This window comes from Schistocerca americana, chromosome 1 (genome assembly GCF_021461395.2).
Source record: "Schistocerca americana isolate TAMUIC-IGC-003095 chromosome 1, iqSchAmer2.1, whole genome shotgun sequence".
Lineage (NCBI taxonomy): Eukaryota > Metazoa > Arthropoda > Insecta > Orthoptera > Acrididae > Schistocerca > Schistocerca americana.
This window is the reverse complement of record NC_060119.1, coordinates 733896718-733920356: the sequence shown is the minus strand read 5'-3', so window position 1 is coordinate 733920356 and position 23639 is coordinate 733896718. Positions and strand designations below refer to the sequence as shown.

General features: G+C 43.1%; 1 protein-coding gene across 1 annotated transcript in view; it reads right to left on the bottom strand.

The window, feature by feature from the left end:
- LOC124545171 (inverted formin-2-like) overlaps positions 1-20654 on the bottom strand; it is a 405109-nt gene extending 384455 nt beyond the window's left edge. Inside the window, exon 1 of the mRNA XM_047124011.1 lies at positions 20534-20654. The gene's annotated coding sequence lies outside the window, so the exon portion shown is untranslated. The remainder of the gene's footprint in view (positions 1-20533) is intronic.
- Positions 20655-23639: the final 2985 nt, after the last annotated feature.

The window sequence follows — 23639 nt, the reverse complement described above, 5'->3', positions numbered from 1 at the left end:
TTCTAAGTTCTAGGAGACTGATGACCTCAGAAGTTAAGTCCCATAGTGCTCAAAGCCATTTGAACCATTTTTTTTATTTGACAACCAGCAAGCAAACAAGTAATCAGGGTGAAAAGACAGTAACCCCGCGTTTAGGTCCTGACGACCACGTGATGCCGACCGGCCACCGTGTCATCCTATTCCATATGGACTTGGATGCAGGATGGATGTGCACAGGGACCAATACAGCTTTCCAGATCTTCGAGCAGATACTTTTCTTTAGCATAGTTCCTCTATAGCGCTCATGAGGTTCCAAGCTTCTCACTGAGTCCTCATTATCGTACTCTGACGTGCTGACGGCTCACCTGTGGAGGCTGTTAGACGTAGTAGAAATTATCGTAACATATAATAAACGAAAGAATTTAACACAAACATCCAATCTGAAATAAACTGTGCCAAAAAAGAAAACACAACCCTCAACATCCAGTCGTCGGCCACTGCGTTGTCGATGTTGAGAGGAATGCCTGAAATTTGATGTTCTCGACACACTCTTGACACTGCGGATCTCGGAATACTGAACTCCCTAACGATTTCCGAAACGTAATGTCCCACGCGTCTAGCTCCAACTACCACTCCGCGTTCAGAGTCTGAAAATTCCCGTCGTGCGGTCATAATCGCGTCCGAAAGCTATTCACATGAACCACCTGAGTACAAATGACAGCTCCGCCAAAGCACTGCACTTTTTTGAATTGTATACGTGATACTATCGTCGTCTGTATACGCGCATATCGCTACCCCTTGACTTCCTCTCGGTGTATACCCTACTATACAGCAGAGAGGTCGTAAGAAGATCCCTGACAGCTAGCAGCTCTGTTGCCAGCTTTCAACTGCGAAGCGCAAACGGCTGCAGACGAAAACAATAACCGTCTATAGAACTCCGGAAACACTGAGACGCTGTCATAGAGACGTTTACAAAATCGTGTAACGTGATTGGTTGCAGAAGATGAGCGAAGCTGCTGCGTCCAACACACTACAATTGTCAGGGAGCTTCTTAGAGCGACTCTACTATAGGCTAGTTAACAACACTGACACGAACAACACTAACGCACTATGATGGCAATTCTATCTGTCACGAAAACAACAGCTGTAGTCATTTACACAATCGCCGGTGTTGGTTGGGTATACGACGTTACGTTCACATCCGACCATATCTTCTGGGTGCTACACTATTTTTGTCACGCACTGTATTTTGTTTTCTACGTAGGTCATACGCCCAACAACATCCACAATCTATTTTTCATGTTCTACTCTAGGTCTGCTTCTACTATTACTCTGCTTACTCCTTCTTCCAGCACCAGTTATCTTTTCCCGAGTGACCATAGCGTATTTCTCATTGACCTGTCCCATATTATGATGTCTGCTATACTTATTTCCTCACCTATTCTTTTTAGTGCTTCATTTCGTACTTTATCGGTCCACAGTCTTCAATAGCATCACATTCCATATGTTCCCAGATACGTTTATGGATTTCAGATGGTCTATAGCATAAATATTCTTCATTAATAGCAAGTGTTACCCTAGAATACAAATTTAATCACGTAAGATAACAAAAGTAAGAAAAGTGGACGAGCTTCTATGTATCAGTCTCGAGCTATATACTTTCTGATGTCGAGAAAGTATAGCTTCCCCTGAAACGTACTCTCCTTTTATGTAGTGATAGTAACCACTGCAAGATCTTGAAGAATTTGCGTAGGGATCGCTTACAAAACGCAGATGCTCACGATTAAATTCCACGTAAGGTTGCGTGTTCTGCTCGTAACTGGCTGACTCAGGGTATCTCAGATATGAAGAGAGAATGGTAGCACGTATAGTCAGTTTGCGTCGATGGTGTCTTAGAGAATGTTAACGAATCTGGTAGACATCTGATGGTACGAAAATCCCTAACTGTAAACAAGAAGGAGGAATTTTAGTATAGTATGAATTCATTTCCAAGAACGTTTTGGTTGGAACGCATATACGTCACTTACGTGAAGTGTGACCATATGAGAGATCATTGTTAGGACCGTCCTTCATAAACGATACTCTGATATTTGGTACTACTGATAAAAAAAACATTGTGTAATGAGAACTTATGTCAAGCTGACACATCCCACACCATTACGAAATGTCGTACTCATGATCTATGGAACAAGTATTAATGTAATATGACGACGTACACTCCATCCGAAGCATAGCATATACAGGGTGTTACAAAAAGGTACGGCCAATCAATGATTAAGCAGTACAGCTAGCGCGAACATCAAACTAAATCGTACAGTATTTTAATACTTTTCAGCGATAGACTATAACCCGCATCGAATGAAAGGAAGGAAGGTTAGAGTTCAACATGTCGCCGACGATGATGATATAAGGGTGGCGGAGCACCGACTGAGTCGCACAAAGATTAGGAAGCGAAGCAGCTGAGTCTTCCTAGAACATCGCCTCGGCAAAGAACACAACTCGCATCCTCCTATTCAAGGTTCAAATGGTTCAAATGGCTCTAAGCAGGGTGGGATTTAACATCTGACTTCATCAGTCCCCTAGACTTAGAACTACTTAAACCTAACTAACCTAAGGACATCACACACACCCATGCCCGAGGCAGGATTCGAACCTGCGACCGTAGCAGTCGCGCAGTTCCGGACTGTAGCGCCTAGAACCGCTCGGCCACCACGGCCGGCACATTCAAGGTTCAAATCCCCATCTGACCACGCTGGCTTATATTCTCCGCTGTTTCCTTCATTTAATTAAGGCGAACTTCTGGACAATTCTCTTGAATAGGCCAGGTCCTTGGCCCTCCCTCATCCTTGAGCCATTCGTTATTGCGTTCCGTTCTGTTTCTGACCACGTCATCAAAGCGACGTCTTTTATATTTTCATCTGAATTCGCGTTTCTTGAATGTCTTTTACGTGGGAGAGAAAAGAATGTCCATTACGTGTTGTTTCTTGATTCGAATAAGCGCCATTTGAGATCGTGTGCTTCATAGAAACCCTACGCCATGAGATACGTCACGCTGTCCGTGAACTGCAACATGATAAAAGAATGAACTATTCACTCTACTACTCCTTTTAAGGAATTCCACAATATTTTCTTTTTGTCTTTCTGTCTTCTCTCTACTTTTCCTAATTCCGGCGTCGTTACCTCCACTCTCTTTGTTTCGGCTTAACGCCTCACCTGTTTTCCGTGAAAAGGATGAAATAACATATCTTTCTTCATAAAAAATTTTAACCAAATCTTTCCTTTCACAGAATTCTTCGACAATTGTTTCTTAATTTATCTTTCTTTTGTTATAATTTTCTCGCCTGCACTCCATCCTTCCGCTTCGGGGGCTCCGCAACGAAATATTTTTGCGGAATGCATTTTTTGTTCACTGACGCAGTACGAGTTACGCAAAAATATCCGTTTGCAGTCATGTCTCAGTCCTGCATGGTTCACACGCTTGCAGTCTTGTTCTTAGTAAGCTGCTTCCGTCAGTACCCTCATCACCTTTTGAAGAGAGAAGATAGGAACTGCATTTCGGTGCAAATGTGAACATAATCCCATGTTATAGATAACTAGAGCAGACAGTACGTGTTTCGTTGAAAACTAAGCTTATGCGTATGAGCATTGCTTGTCGTCACGCTTCTGTGTAGATACCAGTCAACAATGCGTATTATGGAAAATCGATTCCGCTTGTTTAAGCAAACCACAAAATAATCTTGTAGCAATGTTCTCGCTCAACGAGGTGGGATCTTTTATCTATTGGTGTTCGAAAATACAACATTTCTACGAAAAAATTAATTTGTATAAAATTAGCCCAAATATTATTTTGTCTACTGCATCTCCCCCCCCCCTCTCTCTCCCTCTCTCTCTCTCTCTCTCTCTCTCTCTCTCTCTCTCTCTCTATATATATATATATATATATATATATATATATATATATATATCTGTCTCGAACAAATTTGATAAGTTTAAATAACGCGTTAGACCACACAGAAAAAAGCATACAGTGCGAATATAAAACCTAGTGTTTTGAAGTTGAGTGGTTAAACTTTTGGTTACTCTTACTAAAAAGAACTGTTGTGTTTTTGCGCCTCCATGTACAAAACATGTGAAGCAAAAAGAGTTTGTAGTTTAGTTCAGTGTTCAGCAGGAATCCAATTCCCGTAATTTGTTTTGCGAGCACAGCTGCTGCAAAAGCATAAAAAAATCAAAGGACACTATTAACAAGGCACTAACTGAAGCAGAAATTACATTTAAATCATGAAAAGCCAAGCAATTGTGTCTTTAGCTTATTTCAAACTAAAGAATCATAAACGCCACAAGTGAAAAAACAAGCGTTCGCTTGAACGCTACCATTACAAAATCCAAATTAGGAGAAAGCATCTCAAATATCATAACTTTGCAGCAAAGAATTTGTAACATGCATTAATATTTGGAAAAAGTGAATTACCAAGACTGAGAGACGTGGTCACAATTAAATTTATTCCACTGATTAGAGACATGACACTCTATATATGATTAGCATTAGGGACGTGGCCCTATATAACTGATTAGCATTACAGACATGTACGTGCATTGTGATTGTGGACGTTCAGTACCGAATAGCGCCATCACACGCTGCAGTCAGAGCCACTAGACGCCATGCTATGGGACCAAAGAGCGCCTGAAGATGCTGCTAGGTAATACTCCGCCGTGCCGTTTGTAGGCGCATCACAAAGCATCAGCTGTGGTTGCAGAAGGACCTGAACAAACAAATTGGCGATCCAACAAATCCCAGACATGTTCGATGGGCGCCACCTTAGGCGAACGGGCAGGCTAGGGAAGTTGTGGTACCCGTCGTTCTTCAAAGCGACTTGCATATTCCTCGCGAAATGCGGCCGAGTGTTGTCCTGCTCAAATATGGCATATGGAACGGCTGCAGGAGGGGCATTGCCCCGAGCTGTAAAACCTCCTTGATGTAGCGGAAGCTGTTCAGATTGCCCTCAAGACATAGGAGGCGAGATCGCGTGATATTGACAGTAGCGCCCCAAACCATGACACTTTGCGTTTGTCCTCTTTGCCGATCAGCAATACAGAATGCTCGATTGCGTTCACCACGACGGCGTCGAACGCATATGTGGCCATCGCTGTAGGACAAGTTGAAGCGGGGCTCATCCGAAAACACTGTATTTTGTCAATCAGCACGCCAATATCGACGTTCACGTGCCCACTGCAGCCAGTGGCATCGATGGTTTCGGTTGACCGAAGCCGACGCAATGGCATCCGTGCCACCAGTCAAGCACTCAGAAGACGGTGTCGAACTTCGACGCAGACGTATCCACACCCGTTGCACTGCTCCAAAGTCGCGCCAACACTATGGACGGAGCTGTTACGTCCTTTACGACCAAGCGGACAAGATGGCGGTCATCTCACGCTGTGACGTCCAGTACCGTGTCGGCGCTGTCTTCTCTCCAATGGTTGCGCATACTGTTGAAACAGCGTGCCCTGTACGAGACGCAGCGTCACGGGAACGACAGACCCACCTCTCTCTGCCCCATTCGAACGCACTCACATGCCGATGCTCCAACGCTATGATGTCGGCGATTCATAGTGGCACTTGGTTACACGTTTCCATTGCGCATGACAGCTCTGCACTAACTGGGCGTTGCGTTAACACTGACCTGTCTGGTCACACAAAAGAGAGCGCTGTTGGGCCTACGTGCACACCACCCCTCTGCCATTTAAATCACTTGTTACGGTTCCGTTGTTCTACACGCCCTCTTATCGTGGAGCGTTGCAGACCACTGCTCTGAGTGTTTCACTTTTTAAAGACAGTCGTGTACTGTTATGACATTCTAATTAGTCTGAATATCAAACGCAAGAAACAAGTTTTAATTTGTACAGTGGAGAAAACGAAAATAGTATCGTAACTCTTCTTCCTGCAGGGTGCATCAATACTCAGGCAGCAGTCAAGAGCAGATCACATGAAAGTTTGCTGTGACTGCAGCTTCGTCACAACCTCTACTAATATTTGATGTGTCTTTTTATGATCCAGCTACACATTGCCCAAGACTAACAGCAGAGTGCAGTCCATCATTCTTTTCTTAATAACGACAGACTAAAAATAGTTTGAATAAATAAAAGGAAATGTCGTGACTCATTCACTGACACATCATCGCCGAGCCCAAACCGCTATGTATAGAAATTTAAATTTGGAGAGGGTTTTGGTCTTATTCTGTAGTCATCGTTTAAAGGGATTTTTCGAAGTTCTCTCCAAATGGGGGGGGGGGGGGGGGGGGTGAAGTAGGGGATGAAAAGTGTTTTGAAAATATGTAGCAATTAAGGCAATTTTGAAGCTACAAGTACGGATATTGGTATTTAGTTTCTCGGATAGAAATTTAAAAAAAAAACGTGTTTCAGCACTTTTTGAAATTCAACTCCTAAGAGGACGAAACGTGGGTGAAAGTTTTTTAAAAGGTAAATCATAATTGAAGAACTACTAAATTAATTTAAAGGTACGTCTATGAAAATTCGTATTTGACTTCTCGGTTGGGAATAAAAAAATACATGTTTCTGTCTTTTTGGAAATTCAACCGCTAAAGAGATGAAACAGGAGATGAAAAGTTTTATGAAAATATACCGTTATATTAAGACATATTTAAAGCTAAAACTATGAAAATTAGTATTCGACTTCTCGGTTACAAATAAAGGAATGTGTTAAGGGATGAAAATTTCTATGGAAATGTCTCCGCAAGTATTCCAAAGCCAGAATTAACAAAAACCTCCAACTCCAGTTACCGGAATCGCTTTTTGGTCAGAAGTACTTTCGCAAAAGACCATTCTTCTACAGCCTTAATTAGAAAAAATTGGAAATTTTTACACTAATTACAACACGCACACGCGTACACATACACACACACACACACACACACACACACACACACACACACACACACGTCCGGGGGAGGACTCGAACCTCCGACGGGGCAGCCGCTCGGATCGTGACAAGGCGCCCAAGACCGCGAGGCCCTTAATTAGAGTGAAAAGTTAAAAAGGCGCCGCAATTTGTGAATAAATGGAAGAAAGTCATTTAACAGTCAACACGATAAATTGAGTTTGTCAGAAATGCACAGCAAAAGAAACAGCTCCTTAATACATTTATTTTTCAGTGGTCCTAATGAATGTTTATGAAATTAGTTTTGTTGTAATTACTACGCAAACGCGAGCAAAGTTGTATTATGTAATAACATCTTCATGTTAGTACGCTCAATTGGTTAAGGATGGATGGGAAGATTTGAACAGATTACTGATTTGCACCTCAACTGGATGCCACAACTGTTTGGAAAGGCAAAGCGTAAATAAAAAAAAAAATTAAATTAAATAAAAAAATAAAAAACGGAAGATCGTATTATATTATTGGTCTAGCAATCTGTTTTTACATGTCAGGAAGTTTCGTCTGTCCTGTGAACTGTATATTTCTCCTCTATTTAAAAAAGAGCTCTTTTTACAGTTTTCCTAAAATTATTAAATGTACGTAAATTCCTCACGATTTCACAGCTCTTGGAATGAGTAGTAAATATACGTTCGACCACATGACAGTATAGTGTCAACTTACTGACTGGATCGCTTGCCTGGAGTATTTCACCACTGACCCTGTGACTTACCGGCCCACAAGCTGCAGTTTACTGCATGGCAGACAGACCATTTAGTACCAGCATTACGCTGCACTTTTTCCTTTTCCACTAGTAAATTTCACAGGAACTATTTTTTTGCAACACGTGCTTGTCAAAAATGACGCTCCTTAAAGAACTCTAATTTGCTCCCTTAAAAGAAAAAAAAGTCGGATACCGAAATAAACTGGAGCGGATCGAGTGCAACTACGTTGACAGTGATTGGAGGAAATAAAAATATTACAAGAGAAGCTAGTACATCTGAAATGGATTTCGAGTTCAAAGCCTCCGATTAATTTTCCACTTGTTCAATGGATGACTGTCTATGTAGACTTGTGTTCTGTTGATAATTCACCCGGCTAAGCGTTCACGAAAGCGACGTTTGTGGAACGTAGCACAGGACGACGTGGTATATTCCGTATCTCATTCCCCAGCGCCCAACTCGGCCGCGAGCTCTTCGTCATCCACTTGCTCTCGTTTCGGTTCTACAACCGGAATGAACGCGAACCGTAACAGGTTGTAGGAGCGGTAAGTCCGAGTACGTGCAATAACCCGGAGGTGATGGCAATCAGGGAAGGGAGCGGCCAGCCTCCAGGGATGTACAGCGGCGTCTCGCCGGCTTGTTGCTGCAGCTGCTCTTTTCCACTCTTGGAAATATGGAACCTGCCGATACCACCTGTCTGCTTTGACTCATGACGTCTTCCAAATGGCGTATATGCCCACTCATCGATATCCAACATGCGCTAAACACACCATAAAAAGAATTATACAGGGTGTTCAAAGCCGGCCGGTGTGGACGTGCTGTTCTAGGCGCTTCAGTCTGGAACCGCGTGACCGCTACAGTCGCAGGTTCGAATCCTGCCTCGGGCATGAATGTGTGTGATGTCCTTAGGTTAGTTAGGTTTAAGTAGTTCTAAGTTCTAGGGGACTGATGACCACAGATGTTAAGTCCCATAGGGCTCAGAGCCATTGGAACCATTTTTGTTCAAAAATTCAGTGCCCAAACTACCACGGATGATATGAGAGACAAAAAAAAATTGAGGCACTGAGAACCATAAGGGTCTAAAGCACAGTGTTGTCGGTTTTGAGACTGCAGCATGTATGCATGCTCCCGACGTCTGCTGATCTTATGGTAAACTAGTTTTATGAGTGTTGTACACCTACATTCTGTATATGAACATTTGAGAGTTCTCTAACATTCACTTCCTTAACGGCTCAAAGTAAAAACTTTAACTGTTGTAGGAACGCTCTCTGGCTACTGACGGCCATTTCTCCATAAAATCTGGAAGCTACTGAAGAAATTCCCCCACCATAACTTCACGTTACGTGGTTTCAGCTTTCGAGTCCGTAAAATGGACACTTAGGATTTCGGAACCTTTATGAATGTTACCGACCTTACTACCAAACCAAAAGTTGATATTCGTCGTAACAATGCACATTTCAGAAATTTCCCAAAGATGAAGTTTTCAACAGGTTGCCATGAACTGTTGTTTACAGTAACATATTCTTCATTGGAGTTATGGGAGACCACCATTTTCTTCAAGCCACATCGAAGGAGACTACAATTTGTCATTTTCCCACAGTTTGTAGATGCCTTGCAAAAGTTAGTGCCCAAATACTTAGGTGGAAAGCAAACGTCACTCTTGAAACACAAAGACTTGCCTTAAGTGAATAAGCAGTTTTATCTGAACGTCAAGCTTGAGAATTTGTTTCATGAAATTGATAACGAGGACCATAAAGTGTCCGGATTGGTCGTAATTGTGTAAGTGGAGCATTTAGTTTGTGTTCTTTATATTCTGATTGTACCTTCACATTAAATAATACTAGACAAGACAAAAGTACGCCACTGCCATTATCCTACATTTGAAAATTGTGTGGATTATCATTGTTAAAAAGAATCCTAAAACTTAACTAAAATTTCGTAATAAGAAATAGGTAGATAAGTTTTATATAAAAAGAAGGATGTTGAGACTTGGTTCAAAGTAAGTCAAAAGTAGGAGACTGTTAGTTTGATTAGAAAGTTGATTTTCACAAACATCTATTTTGAAACTTCCTGGAAGATTAAAACTGTGTGCCGGATCGAGACTCGAACTCAGCACCTTTGCCTTTCGCGGGCACGTGCTCTACCAACTGAGCTACCCAAGCACGACTCACGACCGGTCGTCACAGCTTCAATTGTACCAGTAATTCGTCTCTTCGTAGAAGAGCTTCTGTGAAGTTTGGAAGGTAGGAGACAAGATACTGGCACAATTGAAGCTGTGACGACGGGTCGTGAGTCGCGCTTGGGTAGCTCAGTTGGTAGAGCACTTGCCCGCGAAAGGCAAAGGTCCCGAGTTCGAGTCTCGGTCGGGCACACAGTTTTAATCTGCCAGGAAGTTTCATATCAGCGCACACTCCGCTGCAGAGTGAAAATCTCATTCTGGAATCAAAGACACTGTTTAGAGATTGTTAAGGTTCCGGAACTTACTCATAAATTGAATACAATGTATTGATTTTCCAAGACAATATTTATTAGTTCGTTATGAACCAGCTGTCAGCTTCTTAGGTCATCGTCATATAACTTAATGTTGAACAGCGAGTCCACACAACTTCAGCGAGAAGTCATAGCTGTACAAAGGACACTGTACAAAGATATGTGACATTTTGTGACCCTATCGATACAAAACACAGGGATGTTATAACACCTAAATCAACCCTGAACAAATAAATCTTACATTGCAGTATATTCAAATATTCAAACTATGTCAGTGTATAAAACAGAAACGTTCTACAAGTGAGTCCCGGAAGACCATCGCTATGACTACGGGCTAAGGGTGAGGCTCCCAACTTTTTCTTCGGAGGAGACATGGTGTGGCACCACTCCATGGATCGCCGTTTCGTTTCCGGTTCGGAGTAATGAACTTATGTTCAACGCCTGTGACGATGTTTGACAAAAAGTAGTCACGATCAGCTTCGTAACGCGCAAGCAAATCCGCAAAGATGATAGTCTGTTAGGCGGCGAGGAACCCAGCACGCCCATAACTTTGAATACACCGACTGGTGGACGCTTGTGTCAGCACTACCAACAGTCGTCCAGTTGTGCAGCGAGGTATTTGATTACGATTCGTTGATAACCTCGAATGAGAGTGTCCGCACGTTCCAACATTGCGGGAGTCACAGTTGCGTGCGTCCGGCCGCAAGCGAGAAATCGGACAGGTTTGCGCAACCTTGTTGCGATGATGACAGACGCTTCATCCAACGACTAACCGTGGTTTTGCTCACTGACAGGTCTCCATAGACATTCTGAAAGTGCCTATGAATATCTGCGATGCTCCGGTTTCCCGCTAGCTCTCTGCTTGGAATGCACCGCCGTTGCGGACGACATTTTGAAGGGTACCACCAACAGAACTTCATGAAACTACAGAGGCTTGAGCGGGAATATTCCACCACGTTCCACACCAAGGTACGCATATTTTCAACCGAAATTGACCGAGGAAAAGATGTTTGCATTACTGGTTCAAATGGCTCTGAGCACTATGGGACTCAACATCTGAGGTCATCAGTCCCCTAAAACTTAGAACTACTTAAACCTAACTAACCTAAGGACATCACAAACATCCATGCCCGAGGCAGGACTTGAACCTGCGCGCGGCTCCAGACTGTTGCATTACTGATTGAACCCTCCTCGTATAGTGAAACATGTTTACTTGATGTAATGGAGTTGCCATGTGTCTAATGAATTTCACGCTTTTAGCGTGGCTGCAGCGGAGACCATACTGCATTCACATTCAGATCGGTCAATAGACGGAAACTACTTGCGAAAGTTCGTCAATACAGCTTCCTTCCACTTCACTGCGAGATGTAAATAACTTAATTGTAATCACGTAAATGTGTTCGTGTGCGCTAGGTATACTACGTTACCAACGACCGTCGAGCACATTTTTCTTTGCAGTTATTTCATCTCACGAAAGATAAGTAGGTGCACAACTGCTACACGCCTCTCCCATCAGAGCACGCTATCTTAATGTGGTATTGTTCCACAGCCCCTGGAGTTCACTCTCTCTCCAGTCCACAGTATCACGCAATATATGCGTTTGGAAATCTTTACAAGAAAGCCAGCCTGTGTGGCCGAGCGGTTCTAGGCGCTACAGTCTGGAACCGCGCGACCGCTACGGTCGCAGGTTCGAATCCTGCCTCGGGCATGGATGTGTGTGATGTCCTTAAGTTAGTTAGGTGTAAGTAGTTCTAAGTTCTAGGGGACTGATGACCTCAGAAATTAAGTCTCATAGTGCTCAGAGCCATTTGAACCATTTTTTTACAAGAAAAGTTGTGTCTGTAATAGATTTTTCGCTGTAGCAAAATACGACTTCAGAAAAACCACTCACCAGAGATTTCTTGGCAAGTAATTAACTACAAAATATTTATCATGAAAATTTAGTAATCTCCCCTGATGAAGTTATTTAGTCGGAAAATATAATAAAACTATTCAAATAGGTACGAGGGCAGTTCAATAAGTAATGCAACACTTTTTTTTTCTGAAACAGGGGTTGTTTTATTCAGCATTGAAATACACCAGGTTATTCCCCAATCTTTTAGCTACACAACACTATTTTTCAACGTAATCTCCATTCAATGCTACGGCCTTACGCCACCTTGAAATGAGGGCATGTATGCCTGCACGGTACTATTCCACTGGTCGATGTCGGAGCCAACGTCGTACTGCATCAATAACTTCTTCATCATCCGCGTAGTGCGTCCCACGGATTGCGTCCTTCATTGGGCCAAACATATGGAAATCCGACGGTGCGAGATCGGGGCTGTAGGGAGCATGAGGAAGAACAGTCCACCGAAGTTTTGTGAGCTCCTCTCGGGTGCGAAGACTTGTGTGAGGTCTTGCGTTGTCATGAAGAAGGAGAAGTTCGTTCTGATTTTTGTGCCTGTCGTTTCTTCAATTTCTGAAGAGTAGCACAATACACTTCAGAGTTGATCGTTTGACCATGGGGGAAGGACATCGAACAGAATAACCCCTTCAGCGTCCCAGAAGACTGTAACCATGACTTTACCGGCTGAGGGTATGGCTTTAAACTTTTTCTTGGTAGGGGAGTGGGTGTGGCGCCACTCCATTGATTGCCGTTTTGTTTCAGGTTCAAAGTGAAGAACCCATGTTTCATCGCCTGTAACAATCTTTGACAAGAAATTGTCACCCTCAGCCACATGACGAGCAAGCAATTCCGCACAGATGGTTCTCCTTTGCTCTTTATGGTGTTCGGCTGGACAACGAGGGACCCAGCGGGAACAATCCTTTGAATATCCCAACTGGTGAACAATTGTGACAGCACTACCAACAGAGATGTCAAGTTGAGCACTGAGTTGTTTGATGGTGATCCGTCGATCATCTCGAACGTGTGTGTTCGCACGCTCCGCCATTGCAGGAGTCACAGCTGTGCACGGCCGGCCCGCACGCGGGAGATCCGACAGTCTTGCTTGACCTTGCGGCGATGATGACACACGCTTTGCCCAACGACTCACCGTGCTTTTGTCCACTGCCAGATCACCGTAGACATTCTGCAAGCGCCTATGAATATCTGAGATCCCCTGGTTTTCCGCCAAAAGAAACTCGATCACTGCCCGTTGTTTGCAACGCACATCCGTTACAGACGCCATTTTAACAGCTCCGTACACCGCTGCCACCTGTCGGAAGTCAATGAAACTATACGAGACGAAGCGGGAATGTTTGAAAATATTCCACAAGAAATTTCCGGTTTTTTCAACCAAAATTGGCCGAGAAAAAAAATGTGTTGCATTACTTATTGAACTGCCCTCGTATTATGAAAGTAAATTATTTGATCGAGTGTCTGGACAACTATTAGTGTGGTACACCTTTCGCCTTTGTGACAACTTGCACTCTGCTGAAGATATTTTCAGTCAGGTGTCTGAATGTCCGTGGACGAACGGAAGTCGTTTTTGTCAAGAGATGAAGCCAGAGAAGGTAGTGATATTGGACACTCGGGTCTGAAGTTCTAAATCACCACAAAGTTGGCCCATTGTGTTCAGGTCGGGACTCTGGGCAGACCAGTGCATTTCATAAAAGTTATTGTGCAGGAGCCATCGCCTCATAGATGCTGTTTTATGACATGGTGCATTCACTGTGCAGCACCATAGCTCTTTGCATCACCTCAAGCGTCTCATGGTATTGACTGCAGAGATGAGTGGCTTATGTGGATCTAGTCGACACTTGCACCCCATCCTTTTGAGTCCTAACTCAGGGTCACCATACTAGCTGGACTTGGACTTCTCATAGCACTTCGGAGCTCACGACTGATTCCTTAGCTGTCTTCACGCAATTTTTTTACAAACACACTCCGCAGCGCTCTACGGCCCCTCTCCGTCAGTACACGGGTATCCCTGCCGTTGATATAGCTGCGGCTGTTATTTCGCGTTTACACTTCACGGTCACATCACCAGCAATCGACCAGGGCAGTTTTGAAAGGGTTGAAATGCCCCTGGTGGATCTATTACTCTGATGATATCCAGCGACTAGTCCACTTCGAAGAAGCCGGCCGGAGTGGCCGAGCGGTTCTAGGCGATTCAGTCCGGAACCAAGCGAATGCTACGGTCGCAGGTTCGAATCCTGCCTCGGGCATGGATGTGTGTGATGTCCTTTGGTTTGTTAGTTAGGTTTAAGTAGTTCTAAGTTCTAGGCGACTGATGACCTCAGAAGTTAAGTTGCATAGTGCTCAGAGCCATTTGAACCATTTTGAACTTCGAAGTAACTGAGCTCTCCTGACCGAACCATTCCGCTGTTACTGCTCCTCTACGGGCAACGCTGTGTTCCCCGCCTCCCGTGACATGCACTGGAGAATTTCTCATCACATAAGGCTGTCCAGAGACTTTTGATCAGATAGTGTATTGTTTTAATCTATGTTCCCATCTCTAAATTGGTATTCCCATCCACGAACAGCAAAATTCTCCTTCCTTTATTGTATATGATATCTCGTTGAGCTAGTTGCGTTGCGTTTGTTTTTCACGCCGTCACAGAAAAACTTCCGCCGAAGAAAATGTAGCATGGTTCCCTGGTCTCGCCTGCGTGTTTGTCCTCTTGGCTATTGTGTACGTGAGGGCCTGCGCAGGTGGAAAGAGGGCTTTTGTTCGGTCTGGAAAGAATGGCCCGCCATCCCTTAATCCTGCTAAATGGGTGCCGGTCAGGGACGATCACGTTGTTTTCCAGAGCGAGGGGTTCCCCTAGGATGGCCGCTGTTTTCCGACATCTGAGCGACGTAACCTTGACAAGCTGTCTACTTAGTTGCGTTAATGGGGAGCGTAAATGGACAAGTGTTTGGATTCAGTTTCTGACGCTGATTGGACGAATGGCCTGAATGTTAAAATAATTTCGTGGAGCTGTTTTGGAGTTCACGGGACCGGCAACACTCCGACAGCGCTCACGAGGGCGGGACGACAGTCGCGGATCCTGTGCGTCGGGACTGAGGCTTCGAAAGCGGGGCGTGTATGTAGGCGGGAGTGACAAGCTCAGTCATCAACACAGTTGTTCTTTTGTTTTTCAGCTACGGAAAGCTGAAAGAGTTTGCGAGTGTGTTCCCTGTGCACGAGTCGAAGCGCTCTCAGCGGTCTTGCAGTTTCTGCGAGCCAAGGTGAAGCAGAGGGCGAGCGAGAACTTGTTCGGAAGGCAGAGGTCACCTCTCAGAAAGTAAAGTTATCATCTAGCATGCGGTAGTGTTTGATAAAAAAAAAATGTTAATTTGCGGATGACTTTGCTCTACTTTATGAAAAGGTGACATCTGCTGTAATGCAAATTAACCTTTCGGGAGAAATAGCCAGTAGGACCGGCTTGAGAATTTCTTCAGAAAAACCTAATTTTTGACCAACATTGGAAACCCACCTAAATTTCTGTAAACAGATATTGGGCAAACAGAGAATGTTGAAAATTGAAATATCTTATGGAGAAAATCCAACAACACTGGAAAAATCTGAGAGTAAAGGATACATAAAATGAGAAGGGTGTATGGTATAACTAAGACGTGTAGAACAAAAAAATAGCTGTCTGAAAATGCAAAAATAAGGAGGAGGAGGAGGATATTAGTGTTTAACGTCCCGTCGACAACTAGGTCATTAGAGACGGGCAAAAATAAGGCATTATAATACAGCTGAGAAGCCAGACCTCCTATAATGAAAGTGAATTTCACCGCCTATAATGAAAGTGAGTTTCTAGCCTTAAACTATAAAGTAGATAAATTATAAATATTAGAAAGGCGAATCATTAGGAAAATATTAGCCCACGTCAAACTGTGGAAGCTTGGAAATTACGTAGTAAGGACGAAATTTATCGAAACATACAAAACACCCAGAAGCAATGACAAAAAGAAGACTGGTATTTATCGATCATTTATACTGAACGCAAGCCAATACATTAACCAAAAAGATCTTCAAATATATGTAGGACTGGAAGTCACAAGAATTTGGACCAACGAAATAAAAAACAAAACAAAAAATAATTAGAAAAAAATAAAAAACTGACAGAGAAGTGTGTTGGGAAAAGTATTGAATACGGAAGGATTGCAAGGTAGGAGAATGAAAAAGAATAGTCTGAAATGGTCAGATAATAGGAATAAAAGCACAGCTTCTAGTGGCAGTGTACTGTAGGTCACTAGAGGAGCGAAGTGTTCCTAATTATTGGAACAAAGCACAGGTCACTCCCGTTTTCAAGAAGGGTCGTCAAACAGACGCACAAAATCATAGGCCTATGTCTCTGATGTCGGTCTGCTGCAGAATTTTGGAACACGTTTTATGCTCGCGTTTTGTGACATTCCTGGAGACCGAAAATCTCCTCCGTAACAATCAACGTGGGTTCCGAAAACAACGATCGTGTGAAACCAAGCTCGTTCTGTTCGTCCACGAGACGCGGAAAGCAGTAGGTACAGATGCCAAGGTAATTTTCGCCTTCCATGTCTTACGGAAGGCGTTCGATGCAGTTCGGCAATGCTGCCTAATGAACTAAGTACGAGGGTGAGCAATATCGGACCAACTGTGTGATCAGAGTGAAGAGTTTCCAGCTAACAGAACACAGCTTGTCATTCTGAACGGAGATCATCAGACGTAAAAGTAACTTCGAGTGCACCCCAGGGGAGTTTTAAAGGATCATTACTTTTTATACGCAAGTCACGTAGCAGATAACCTCGGACGTTCCATGAAGCTTTCTGCAGTTTGTTCTGTTGTATCTAAGACGTCGCGACGTTAGAAACTTGCAGTGAAACGCAGGAATGCTTGCTTGGTGCTGGAAGTGCAGCTGACCCTCAAGATTAACAAATGAAACGTACTGAGACTACACATTTTATGACTACACAGCTGCATAAAATCCACCAGAAGCAGTCACTTCCATAAGATATCTAGGAGTATGCGTACGGAGTGATTTGTAGTGGAACGACCACATAAAATTAATCTCGGATAACACAGATACCAGCCAGAGTCATTGGAAGAATCATCAGGAAGCGTATTCCATCAAAATAGGAAGTAGCTTACAAAACAGTCGCTCGACCAGTATTTGAATACTGCTCGTCAGTGTGGGGTTCATACCAGATACGATAGATAGAGGAAATAGAGAAGGTCCAAAGAAGAGCAGCACGTTTCGTTGCAAATTCATTTAGTAAACTAAAATCGTCATGGAGATGCTCAGCCTGCTCTAGTTGCAGACGCTGCAAGAGAGGCGTTCTGCGTAACGGTATGGTCTACTACTAAAACTGCGCGAGTGTACGTTCCTAGAACGATCAACCAATATATTGCTTCTTCCTACATATGTCTTGCGAAAAGATCATGAAGGTAAAATTAGAGAGATTCGAAGCCGCAAGGATGTTTACCAGCAAGGGTTTTCCTCGCGAACCATACAGGATTGGGACAGCAAAGGGGTAATAACAATGATCTACAAAGTATAGATGTTGATGAAAGCATACTAGACGGCCGCTGGGGCCGAGCGGTTCCAGGCGATTCAGTCTGGAACCGCGCTGCTGCTACGGTCGCAGGTTCGAATCCTGCCTCAGGCATGGATGTGTGTGATGTCCTTAGGTAAGTTAGGTTTAAGTAGTTCTAAGTCTAGGGGACTGATGACCTCAGATGTTAAGTCCCATAGTGCTTAGAGCCATTTGATCCTTTTGAAAGCATACTGGAAGAAAAACAGAAAAGAAAAATGAATATGGAAATGAAATTGGCACGTGTCCTTAATTGACCTATCGGAGACGAAAAAACACTCTCATCATAACGAAGGTTGGTTTTAGGAGCAAAGTGTTTCACTAGGCATGATCCATTAGAGGTAGTATGCGGTTCCTTTTCCTCCAACCTTTCAAGTGACTTACCCTGCCAGTTATAAGAGGATCTACAACTTTCTTAGAGAAGATAATAGTTTCGTGTGTGTCCTCCTGTTTGACTTTAGACTGTTATTCCGTTTTATTTACGGAGGAGATGCTAGAAACGGGGCTTACATCTACATTTACATGACTACTCTGCAATTCACATTTAAGTGCTTGGCAGAGGGTTCATCGAACCACAATCATACTATCTCTCCACCATTCCACTCCCGAACAGCGCGCGGGAAAAACGAACACCTAAACCTTTCTGTTCGAGCTCTGATATCTCTTATTTTATTTTGATGATCATTCCTACCTATGTAGGTTGGGCTCAACAAAATATTTTCGCATTCGGAAGAGAAAGTTAGTGACTGAAATTTCGTAAATAGATCTCGCCGCGACGAAAAACGTCCTTGCTTTGATGACTTCCATCCCAACTCGCGTATCATATCTGCCACACTCTCTCCCCTATTACGTGATAATACAAAACGAGCTGCCCTTTTTTGCACATTTTCGATGTCATCCGTCAATCCCACCTGGTAAGGATCCCACACCGCGCAGCAATATTCTAACAGAGGACGAACGAGTGTAGTATAAGCTGTCTCTTTAGTGGACTTGTTGCATCTTCTAAGTGTCCTGCCAATGAAACGCAACCTTTGGTTCGCCTTCCCCACAATATTATCTATGTGGTCTTTCCAACTGAAGTTGTTCGTGATTTTAACACCCAGGTACTTAGTTGAATTGACAGCCTTATCGAGTAATCGAATTCCAAAGGATTTCTTTTGGAACTCATGTGGATCACCTCACACTTTTCATCATTTAGCGTCAACTGCCAGCTGCCACACCATATAGCAATCTTTTCTAAATCGCTTTGCAACTGATACTGGTCTTCGGATGACCTTACTAGACGGTAAATTACAGCATCATCTGCGAACAACCTAAGAGAACTGCTGAGATTGTCACCCAGGTCATTTATATAATCAGGAACAGCAGAGGTCTCAGGACGCTTCCCTGGGGAACACCTGATATCACTTCAGTTTTACTCGATGATTTGCCGTCTATTACTACGAACTGCGACCTTCTTGACAGGAAATCACAAATCCAGTCGCACAACTGAGACGATACCCCATAGGCCCGCAGCTTGATTAGAAGTCGCTTGTGAGGAACGGTGTCAAAAGCTTTGCGGAAATCCAGAAATACGGAATCAACCTGAGATCCCCTGTCGATAGCGGCCATTACTTCGTGCGAATAAAGAACGATGTTTTCTGAAACCATGCTGATTACGTATCAATAGATCGTTCCCTTCGAGGTGATTCATAATGTCTGAATACAGTATATGCTTAGGCGGTGTCGTGACTGTATACTTAGATGGCTGCAGCTATCCTTGTAGTCAGACTTGAAAAATATCTGCCAGAAGGACAGAGTGGCAGTTACGAAGAACGACTTGGGGAATATGAATTCTGCGCGACTGCTAAGACATTTCTGAAGACAGCCTATCACCTTTGTTACAATAAAAAAATTACGGGTAGAGAGAAGTGTAAACAACAGAGTTGTGGTTGGTGTTACATTTCTTGACTAACCAAGCAAGCCCTTTCACTGAACATTCTTCAACTTGGAGGAGTCGATCCGTAGTTCTCAAGGAGGAGGTATAATCATAACGGAGATAAAATTGAGTTTATCTCCTGAAAATAATGGGTCAATCCTCAAGCACATAAAATATCGCTATGGTGGCAAGTTCAATTACGTCTGTATAAGGAGTATAAATGTTAAATAACTACAATTACACATATGTATAGGAATGGAATTCTGAAACGATGTGACACATGATGACTATGTGAATTTTGTACTTTCAGATTTTCGTGTACTACAGTAATCCGAAAAGCTGTGGAAAAGAAGAAAGGAACATTAGCATTTGAAGTCCCTCCATTTACAATATCGTAAGAGTGTGCACAATATAGGAATGGACCAGCGTGCTTAAGGAATTCAGCTATGTCCCTTTTAATGGAATCGTTCCTATGTAAGGGAAACCACGGAAAACCTAAATCTGTAAGGTGGGACGGGGTTTGATCACTGGGGCTTCCAAGCGCGAGCCTAGTATCTTTAACGCTGCAGGTTTTCTAACACTTGTTAAAATGTTGTTCCATCTGTCCATGAGTACTATTTATTGAGCTTAGTTCACATTTTAAGTACCCATTTTAACAACAATTGATTGAAGAGGCAGATGAGGTTCAGTGAAGATGTACACGATTATCTATGTATTTTTTTTAGTGAAGACTAGGACTTTACTTAATCTTAAATTTCGTATTGAAAAGCGTTGCTCATCACAACAAGCATCACTTTTAATGTTTTGAGAACATTATTTTGGAAAATCGTTGAACATTATTGTTTTCCAAATCCATTCGCAAAAAGACAGACAGTACGCTAGGAAAATACATATTAGATGCGGATGACAAATACAGCATAGAAGAAACAAATATATTAAGATGTATTTGAAGTTTAATAAGTTCAATTGTAGGTGTGCAGCGATGGACATAATAGTAAAAGCCATCTTACCTCTGTGTCAAAAACAGTTGTTGTACACGACTTCTAGATGACAGACGAACCAAACCAACGATAGAAAGGACGAAGCCATAGCAGCGAAGAGGAAACCGAATAGAAGAGCGCTGAGTGCTACAGGCAAGCTAATGTGATGCAGTTATGCACGTCGTGCTGTTTCGTGACAGATGACTCAAAGTCAAACCGACGCGATACGCCGTTGCCAGAGGCCTTGACCTCCGTTCGAGGGACGACGTCACCCAAGACTTTCTGGGACGACGTCACCCAGGGTTTCCCTGGGCACCGTCCAGCTCTGCCCAAGGACAGAATTTCTCTGTTATTCACTGTCATTTTCCATTCTGCACAGGACTGAAACAACAACAGGCCTTACTGTTAATACAGCTTCATTCTACCTTGTGTCAATCGTTTTTGTCAAACTATGTCTGTTTTATTTCTTACATATTGTTGATATTATTTCGGTTAGTCTAGCACTGCTTAATTCTTTCTGAAGGGGTTTCCTTACATACCCCTTTATACTCTGAAGCCCAGTAATTTGTTTGACGGTTTTCTCAAAATTCTACCTGTCGAATACTGCCTCATATGTTTAGTTATTTTCATGAATGACTTCCTCGACTACACTCAGCTAGTTAAGTTTGCGTTTCCTCCCAAAAAACATCATGCTGTTCCCTCTGATACACTCTTTTAATGTATTTATAAAATCGAAGGATTTCCTTAAATGCTGCTGAGACTTTCTCGGTCTTGGAAATATTAACTGTGGCGGCACAGAGCAGCAGGAAGTGGTCAGAATATAGTACGTAGGTACAATCTAGCTTGACGTTACAGTTCATGGACGACGGCTTTCGGATGGCAAGCATGCATGAGCCGGTTTCGGATTGTGATGACGGATGCGTGTCATCCGTAAGGCATTGTCAGTAAATGATAACGTGCAAGTGAGACTGTATTTCGATGTTACAATCCCTCATTTAATTTTAGTCTGCATTCATGTCCCTCTTGTCTCGCTTCCAGTATCTTTGCTGAAATCTTTCTATGTTTTCTTCAGTACTCTAATAGATGTTTCTAGACGGTTTTGTTACAATATCGTAATGCCTGAGTTTTGAATCGCTCGATACCGATTTTTTAATGGAAAATTTGAGTGTCGTTGTTTTGCTGATTCCATTTTTTTCACCCTTTCTTCTAGTGCTATTCCTGGTAACCCAGTTACCGTTAGCGAACCTCATATGTACTTACGCTTCTATAGTATGATAACTGTTCTACATTTGTTTCCTCAAATACGCATTCAGACTTTTTGCCGTATATCATTGTTTTTGTGTTACCATACCATATCTGATCTTTTGATTTGCATAGAGATATATGTTTCTTACATATTAGATTGGTAATGTGGCCTAGTTGTGTCTGGTTTGCATTTAGGAATATAAATGGAATAACGACCGACAGCTATCTTGGAGTGCTAATGGTTGTTACTGGATCGGAAAGAATATCGTAATCCCGAAGAACGATTTTTTTTTCTTTGTTCCATTCTACACACGAAGAAACTGCATGTCAAGAAATAAGATTCGAAAAAGAAAGTAAAGAGGATACTAAAGGGAAAAAAATCATTAAAGAATGTAGCGTGTAAACAAAAGATAATATAGTGACGGACTACTGATCCAAAGGCCTTGTGTTCAATCCTCCGTCAGTCCTACGATTTTTATCTACCACTTATCACTTCTGCGTGCGTCTCTGGTATTGTTTGTTAATACGAATAAAGCCTAGTGGCACCGCGTTTCGGAGTCCATTTTAAACTGTAGGCTCCCTTATAACTGGCTGCGTACGGCAGTTCAAAGGTTGCAGGAAGGTAACGGCATATAGCCTCCAACAGAACCACGTTCGGTAAAGGACTGTGGTGTTCAAAACAGTATTGGGGTCGATAACACCATTTCCATTAAAGTTTATCCTATGGGTGTGTAGCTGTTCCTTATCTGTGTGCGTTGTCTCATCTATGAGCACTCAGATAACGCACGGGGATCATATTACTATACGCGAACCATCTTAATAATTGTGTGTGTGTGTGTGTGTGTGTGTGTGTGTGAGAGAGAGAGAGAGAGAGAGAGAGAGAGAGAGAGAGAGAGAAAAGGGGGGGGACGGGGGGGGGGGGCTGCCGCAATACACGACTAAACTACATTAATGGCTGCACGAACCTTTTATCGTCAAGAAGTGGTGCTCAGCTATAAGTCTATAATGCCGAGACGACGGACGAGGAACAAACCGAAAAGGCAACTATCTACTAGATCTATGTAGCAATCTACGCAAAAGGAGACTAAACTACATTAATGGCTGCACGAACCTTTTATCGTCAAGAAGTGGTGCTCAGCTATAAGTCTATAATGCCGAGACGACGGACGAGGAACAAACCGAAAAGGCAACTATCTACTAGATCTATGTAGCAATCTACGCAAAAGGAGAAGAAAATTATTCAGCGACGAAACATACAACAGAGCTGACTGTCTCCTGTCTTACAGCTCTCTCACAAAATGTACCAGTTCTATAGCAGTAAAAGGTGTAACCTCTAGGTAGGAAAAAGGTAGGTATTTCTGTTCCATCTACCTACAGTGAAGAACCAAAGGAACTACTTCACCTGCCTAATATCGTGTAGGGCCTCGCGAACACGCAGAAGTGCCGCAACACGACTTGGCACATGGTTGGTTATTGGTTTGCTTTTGTTTGTGCGGCGCTAAACTGCGCTGTCGTCAGCGCCCATACAAGGTCCCAATTTTCACACAGTCCAATTTTTTCACCGTCCAATCTAGCCACTGTCAGTAATGACGATGATTATGATGATGATGAAATGAGGAGGACAACACAAACACAGTCCCTGGGAAGAGAAATTCCCCAATCCGGCAGGGAATCGAACCCGGGACCCCATGATCCAGAGGCAGCAACGATAGGCACTAGACCACGAGCTGTGGACGATGTAGCATGGATTCTACTAATGTCTGAAGTAGTGCTGGAGGGAACAGACACCATGAATCCTGCAAGGCTGTCCATAAATCCGTAAGAGTACGAGGGAGTGGAGATCTCTTCTGAACAGCATGTTGCAAGGTATCGCAGATATACTCAATAATGT